This window comes from Aythya fuligula, chromosome 1 (genome assembly GCF_009819795.1).
Source record: "Aythya fuligula isolate bAytFul2 chromosome 1, bAytFul2.pri, whole genome shotgun sequence".
NCBI classification, from domain to species: Eukaryota; Metazoa; Chordata; class Aves; order Anseriformes; family Anatidae; genus Aythya; species Aythya fuligula.
The window spans coordinates 53,438,610-53,446,726 of record NC_045559.1 but is presented as its reverse complement, the minus strand read 5'-3'; positions in this window follow the sequence as shown (position 1 = coordinate 53,446,726).

Below are 8,117 nucleotides of genomic sequence, written 5' to 3'. Positions count from 1 at the left end.
TCACTTCACTGTTGGACTGTGAATAAAAGACGCTTGCCAAAGTGACTTGTTTTTCCTTCCGTTAGATAGGCAGCAGCCAGACTGTCTCAAAGGTGGACAAGACTGGGCAGAGCAATGTTAGGTCAGAGGCAGAGTGGGTCAATAAATGAGTCTTAAAAAGCCACGTGAAGGTAAAACCGTGTGGTACGAACAGATATATCTGCTGGCCATTTGCAACGAGTTGTAGTTCCAAAAAAGCTGTCTTTTAACACCAGGTTTTCTCGTTACATTCAGGGCATCTGCAGAAAGCCAGTGCAAGCCAAACTCATGCATAAGTCCTTCTGTGAGATGCAGAAGTAAGCAACGTTGTTCTGGGGGCTTGTAGCAGCTGCTGTCTGCACAGAATCCTTCACCCAAAAGGACAGGAGGTAAGGGACTTAGCCAGGACGAGCTGGAGCCAGGTCAGCTTTGGCATCCACCTTCCTTTGGGACGTGGCGTGCTCCTGACTGGAACTGGTGTTTGGATTCGGATCCCCTTGGAAAACCCACAGGGCATCTAGTCTGGGGGACCCTGCAGTGCTTTCGTGACCGTAGGGCAAGGGGGGTTGCTGCAGCAGTGGTAGAAGGCCAGAGGGTTGTTGGCTTTCATCAGCTGCGCTGTGGTCTGCAAGTGGCTGGTGCCAGGGCAGAGGTGGACTGGAGTACTCAGGCAAGAGGGCAATTTGCTAGGAAAATGGAAGTGTTTTCTTCTGATGTCTAGAGAAAGGTGTCTCCTGAAAGTTGCAGCGCTTTGCAGAGGTGGGATTCAGCCACAGTTTGTACATGGTGGAGTGAGGGAAGCGCTAGAGAAAAGTGATTCTGGGATCCCAAAGAGCTGAAGGAGAAGGAAAATGCAGCTTCTGCTTGAATGCAGAAACAACTGTGTTGAGCACTACAGGACGAGTCATAGGAGCGCAGTAGCGTGATATAAGCAAATGCAAGTACAGGGGAAGTGAGAACATTTATAAGGTAATAACAAAAGAAAATACATGAGGTGGTGGCTGGCTGATCTGTGCTATGGAGCAACAAAGAAATTCAGGTGACTGTGGTATGCGAGTAGTTGATCACCTTGTGAATCAGGCTTAGGGAAGTTGCAGCCTTCTGGTGTGGTCCTCACAAACAGGAGCTTAGCGAAGGAAGCTTTGTCTCGCGGCCACCTGTGGCTGGAGAATCCACTGGATGTAAATACTGAGGACTGCCCTGTAAATCTGAGTCTTCATAACTAACCAAGTTGTTAACTTAGCCTTACTAATGAAGTGTTATTACTGTACCTGTCCTTGATGTACAAATATGCTTCTGAGCTGTATATTCTAGATGGATGGTCTCAGACAGCTTGAGATCTGCTTGTCAATAAAGAAGTGTATTTGCAGAACGCCTTGTGACTCTTTTTGTGAAGTGGCTGACAAAGTTGTGCACCTTTTGTGGTTGCACGTATTTAAGTATGTTTACTAAAAAAAAAAAACTTTATTTTTTTTATGCACAAATATTTCAGTGGCAACAAGGAATACAAGTTTCTACTAGCTGTAAAAACAAACAAAAAAAAACACAGAGGACTACAGGATTAGGGGCAGCAGTTTACCTAGGAATTTCTTCTAGAAGGACAGCAAGAGAAGCAGTCAGATGGTAACTGTAGTTTGTACGGAACAAAGGTACTCAAAGACAAGGTACTGGTTGTGAGCTGTGAAATAGCAAGGAGGTGAGAAATAAACCAGGTTGTAGTAAAGGGAAATCTGTTATTAAAATCTTTAGTTTCCTAAAGCTCGTGTTCATCCTTTGAAGGCTAAGAGTTTCTAGAAATTCATTTGTATTGTGTAGTCACAAAGAAAAGCGTAATAGCAGAAGATTGGATCAGCCCCCTTAAAACCAGAGCAGTGTTTAAAGTAGGAAAATTGCTTTTTTAAAGTGGGCCAAAGGAACAAGTTATGAGGAAGTTACCAGAACTAGATGTGAAACTATCAAGGTATTACATTGACAATGAAGTAGCAGCTACCAGCCGCAATACCTCGAATTAGAGAGAACCTGTGCTGACGGTCAGCCATTGATATCTACCATCTGAAAAAGGAAAACACCAAGTGCCATCTGCGCTTTCCCATTTCAGGTAAAAAATAATAAAGCCTGTTGCTAATAGTTTGTAAGGAAGAATGAGCACAACTGTTCTTAAAAAATAAATAAATTGCTTTTTGTTGTCGTTATACCAAAACGAAAGTGCATGAGCAAAAATAGACTTTCAAAGCCATTTTGTAATGCACGATATCTTTTGCTTTAGTCTCTTAGGTGAAAATGTCTCAAACTAGAAGAAAATAAAAGTCAAAACGGAGATGAATTCTGAGCCTCTTTGGCGGGAAAAACAGAGGACAACTAAAAAGTGCATCGGAACAGATGGTAGGCATTTATCAAGAGCCTGGGAAAGAAAACAAACAGCAAGGCACCAAAACTTGGGTTTGATACTTTGTTAATCTATGGAAAACTAAAAGTAGCTGGGGGAATGTTTGGTCATCTAGTAAGGCTGCTGAAGTAGCATGAGAGGAGATCAATAATGGCAAATGCAGGTAATTTAAACTGAAAATCATTTCAGCCTCTCCTGCTCTCCCTGGACCTAAGTGAAACGTGTAGGGAAAACTCCGCGGCATCCAGAGGTTCAACTAAAATACGTTCGAGTGCTTAAGAGGAAGAAACGCAGGCACACGTGTACTGAAGAAATAGGCTTTTGATGTGTTTATAATTGCAATACTTCCTTCTGTAATATGCCGGTCTTCCCGTGGTCTTATAGTTAAACCTGGTCTCGCCAAGCTTGTATGATCATTGCGCCATTTATTGTGTTCAAACCGTTCCTGTTAATCTGTAGTTGCTTTATTCCATGATGTATGGCAGTACGATCCAATTTATCACAAGTTTTGCAACAGATTCAAAAAGTACTTTTGAAAGTAATAACTCCTCACATTTCCATTCTCTAATGAAGTATGTTTATGAGGTAAAAAAGTACATTTCTATTTTTTTCTGTAAATTGTTGTAGCGTTAGGAGAGCAGCAGCAAGGTAAGATTGCTTTAAGGTCAGTATTTGTCCTTTATTTGCTAAGGTAAGGCAGTACAGAGACAGGGAATTCGCCCCTCTGGAGTCATTAGCAGCATCCTCATGCCTTGTCCTGAGGTGTGGGCAGGCCCAAGAAAATCTGTTAAGATTTGTCAGCTTTCTAAAGATCTGCTACCTCCTTGTACAACCACCGACAAAACTGAAATTCTCCGAATGAGAAATTACAAAGATCTAGTTCACGTATGGAGAATGCGTCTGTAGTTGCTTAACTTGGTGCTTTCTTCTAGGCTTTCAGGTAGAAATGAGGGCTTGGAGGAAACAGAGGCCTTGGGCCTTCTGTCCTTCGGTGAGCTCCACCCGCACGTCTTACAGCCCAAGTTGCAGTTTCTGGGAAGACCTAAGGCCATGTCTTCGTGAAGCTTTTTGTAGGTGGGTTCCAGGTTTTCTTCCTTCTCTTACAGAACTCTCAGACATGTTCAGTTCAAACATTTGTAGCATTTCCACTGTTTTTCTTGGACAGCTTCACAAGCTCTGTATGCTCCAATAGATTCAGTTGATTTGGGGAATACTGGAATTGTTGGGTTATCTGCTGCTGGTCTGTCTTACATAGGTACAAAGCATAGATTTATATTAAAACATGTTGCTTAGTAGCAACATTCTTCTGGAGTCTTCTGTGAGAAGAATCTAGAAGCTGCCCCATGTCAGGTAAGGGCCCTGCTGCTGGCCAGAGCCGAACCAACAAGCGGTGTTGTTTTCACCTCTGTGAGAACAGATTTAAGATGGGGGGGAAAAAAAAGCACTGCTACACAGCAGCTGGGAGAGTGAGGGGAGTGAGGAACAGCCTTGCAGGCGCCAAGGTCAGTGAAGAAGGAGGGGGAGAGGTGCTCCAGGTGCCGAAGCACAATAAATGGCGCAATGATCATGCAAACTTGGCGAGACCAGGTTTAACTATAAGACCACGGGAAGACCGGCATATTACAGAAGGAAGTATTGCAATTATAAACACATCAAAAGCCTATTTCTTCAGTACACGTGTGCCCGCGTTTCTTCCTCTTAAGCACTCGAACGTATTTTAGTTGAACCTCTGGATGCCGCGGAGTTTTCCCTACACGTTTCACTTAGGTCCAGGGAGAGCAGGAGAGGCTGAAATGATTTTCAGTTTAAATTACCTGCATTTGCCATTATTGATCTCCTCTCATGCTACTTCAGCAGCCTTACTAGATGACCAAACATTCCCCCAGCTACTTTTAGTTTTCCATAGATTAACAAAGTATCAAACCCAAGTTTTGGTGCCTTGCTGTTTGTTTTCTTTCCCAGGCTCTTGATAAATGCCTACCATCTGTTCCGATGCACTTTTTGGTTGTCCTCTGTTTTTCCTGCCAAAGAGGCTCAGAATTCATCTCCGTTTTGACTTTTATTTTCTTCTAGTTTGAGACATTTTCACCTAAGAGACTAAAGCAAAAGATATCATGCATTACAAAATGGCTTTGAAAGTCTATTTTTGCTCATGCACTTTCATTTTGGTATAACGACAACAAAAAGCTATTTATTTAGTTTTTAAGAACAGTTGTGCTCATTCTTCCTTAGAAACTATTAGCAACAGGCTTTATTATTTTTTACCTGAAATGGGAAAGCGCAGATGGCACTTGGTGCTTTCCTTTTTCAGATGGTAGATATCAATGGCTGACCGTCAGCACAGGTTCTCTCTAATTCGAGGTATTGCGGCTGGTAGCTGCTACTTCATTGTCAATGTAATACCTTGATAGTTTCACATCTAGTTCTGGTAACTTCCTCATAACTTGTTCCTTTGGCCCACTTTAAAAAAGCAATTTTCCTACTTTAAACACTGCTCTGGTTTTAAGGGGGCTGATCCAATCTTCTGCTATTACGCTTTTCTTTGTGACTACACAATACAAATGAATTTCTAGAAACTCTTAGCCTTCAAAGGATGAACACGAGCTTTAGGAAACTAAAGATTTTAATAACAGATTTCCCTTTACTACAACCTGGTTTATTTCTCACCTCCTTGCTATTTCACAGCTCACAACCAGTACCTTGTCTTTGAGTACCTTTGTTCCGTACAAACTACAGTTACCATCTGACTGCTTCTCTTGCTGTCCTTCTAGAAGAAATTCCTAGGTAAACTGCTGCCCCTAATCCTGTAGTCCTCTGTGTTTTTTTTTGTTTGTTTTTACAGCTAGTAGAAACTTGTATTCCTTGTTGCCACTGAAATATTTGTGCATAAAAAAAATAAAAAGTTTTATTTTTTAGTAAACATACTTAAATATGTGCAACCACAAAAGGTGCACAACTTTGTCAGCCACTTCACAAAAAGAGTCACAAGGCGTTCTGCAAATACACTTCTTTATTGACAAGCAGATCTCAAGCTGTCTGAGACCATCCATCTAGAATATACAGCTCAGAAGCATATTTGTACATCAAGGACAGGTACAGTAATAACACTTCATTAGTAAGGCTAAGTTAACAACTTGGTTAGTTATGAAGACTCAGATTTACAGGGCAGTCCTCAGTATTTACATCCAGTGGATTCTCCAGCCACAGGTGGCCGCGAGACAAAGCTTCCTTCGCTAAGCTCCTGTTTGTGAGGACCACACCAGAAGGCTGCAACTTCCCTAAGCCTGATTCACAAGGTGATCAACTACTCGCATACCACAGTCACCTGAATTTCTTTGTTGCTTCATAGCATAGATCAGCCAGCCACCACCTCATGTATTTTCTTTTGTTATTACCTTATAAATGTTCTCACTTCCCCTGTACTTGCATTTGCTTATATCACGCTACTGCGCTCCTATGACTCGTCCTGTAGTGCTCAACACAGTTGTTTCTGCATTCAAGCAGAAGCTGCATTTTCCTTCTCCTTCAGCTCTTTGGGATCCCAGAATCACTTTTCTCTAGCGCTTCCCTCACTCCACCATGTACAAACTGTGGCTGAATCCCACCTCTGCAAAGCGCTGCAACTTTCAGGAGACACCTTTCTCTAGACATCAGAAGAAAACACTTCCATTTTCCTAGCAAATTGCCCTCTTGCCTGAGTACTCCAGTCCACCTCTGCCCTGGCACCAGCCACTTGCAGACCACAGCGCAGCTGATGAAAGCCAACAACCCTCTGGCCTTCTACCACTGCTGCAGCAACCCCCCTTGCCCTACGGTCACGAAAGCACTGCAGGGTCCCCCAGACTAGATGCCCTGTGGGTTTTCCTAAGGGGATCCGAATCCAAACGCCAGTTCCAGTCAGGAGCACGCCACGTCCCACAGGAAGGTGGATGCCAAAGCTGACCTGGCTCCAGCTCGTCCTGGCTAAGTCCCTTACCTCCTGTCCTTTTGGGTGAAGGATTCTGTGCAGACAGCAGCTGCTACAAGCCCCCAGAACAACGTTGCTTACTTCTGCATCTCACAGAAGGACTTATGCATGAGTTTGGCTTGCACTGGCTTTCTGCAGATGCCCTGAATGTAACGAGAAAACCTGGTGTTAAAAGACAGCTTTTTTGGAACTACAACTCGTTGCAAATGGCCAGCAGATACATCTGTTCGTACCACACGGTTTTACCTTCACGTGGCTTTTTAAGACTCATTTATTGACCCACTCTGCCTCTGGCCTAACATTGCTCTGCCCAGTCTTGTCCACCTTTGAGACAGTCTGGCTGCTGCCTATCTAACGGAAGGAAAAACAAGTCACTTTGGCAAGCGTCTTTTATTCACAGTCCAACAGTGAAGTGAGGGCACTTTTGAGAAAAAAAAAAATTAAAAAAAAATACAATCTGGCAAATTAGAAGACAGGCCCCAAGCCCTGCATTCTCCCCATTACCACACAGTGGTGCTCACTTGAGTAGCACAATAAAAATCAGCATCTGTCCTGACATTTCCTATTCTCCCTTGGAGCAGCAGTTGAAACAGAGAGAGACAAGTCACTCAAATACACACACACGCTATGGAACAGGGCTCTGACCCTTGACTGCAGGTATATAATCCCATTCTCTGGCAGAGCAGGTCATCTAAGCTGTGGCACTTGAGAACCCAAACAGCGCAGCACATGGCTTGCTTCAAACAACAAAAATGCCCGCCTGAACACGGGTTGGCACCTCAGACACCAGGCTGTGCTGGCCAAACAGCTCAGACACACTTGCAGCTCAACTGTTTTCAGAGTCAAGTCATCAGCTAAGCTGATTACTGCTGCTGTATTTACAAGCCCAATCCCTACTCCATGCTGCAATGGAAGCAATTAACCTGAAGGAGCTGCCCTTAAGTCCTGGAGCAAGCACGGAACACAACAGTTACACAACAGTCATTCAGCTACTCGTATCCCAAAATAGGAGCTATTATTTTTGCTCTTCCCCGGTGCAGTTAACTTTCTACACTCACACGTCTGTTCAAACCAGTTTAGTGGCTTAGACATTAATTGGGCAACTTGGGGAACTGAAATAAGTCCAGAGATCTCTCCAGTTAGCTCACCAGATAGCATTAAAAGCAAAACAAAACAGAACCCACACATGAGAAGTCGTAGGACGTGCGTTCCCAGAGACAAGAATTCAGCTAGCTTGCTAAAGCTAACACTAAAAAATGGGGAGAAGGTTTTGCTAGGGTCAGTCAGCTCTGAATAAGGATAACTGATGTGTAAGCAAGCAGGCAGGATGCAGAGAACAATTTCTACTAGCTGGGGTAGCTTCCAACTTTTGACTAGTCATTGGTAGAAAAACACAGGCAGCTAAGAGGGAGTAAGAGGAAACTGTTAGGAATGAATCTTTTAAGATTAATTCATACACAGCACAGATGCACCAGCCTGAATGAAGCAGAAGCTGGGTTTCAGCCTATACTGAGGGGTGACCTACTTCAGGTGTCTCCCCTTGGGAAGAGGAGATCAGAATATGACCAAACGCCAGGCACAAAGAAACACTCGATCACTGCTTGCGTTCGCCTGCTCATGAAGACAAGCCCTTAAGCACTTAGTTCTGATTTAAATCACAAGGTATATATACACTTCAATTGAAGCACTCCCACATTTAACTGCAGCAAAATAAGTTTATCAGAAAGTTACACAAACCCAAAAAGC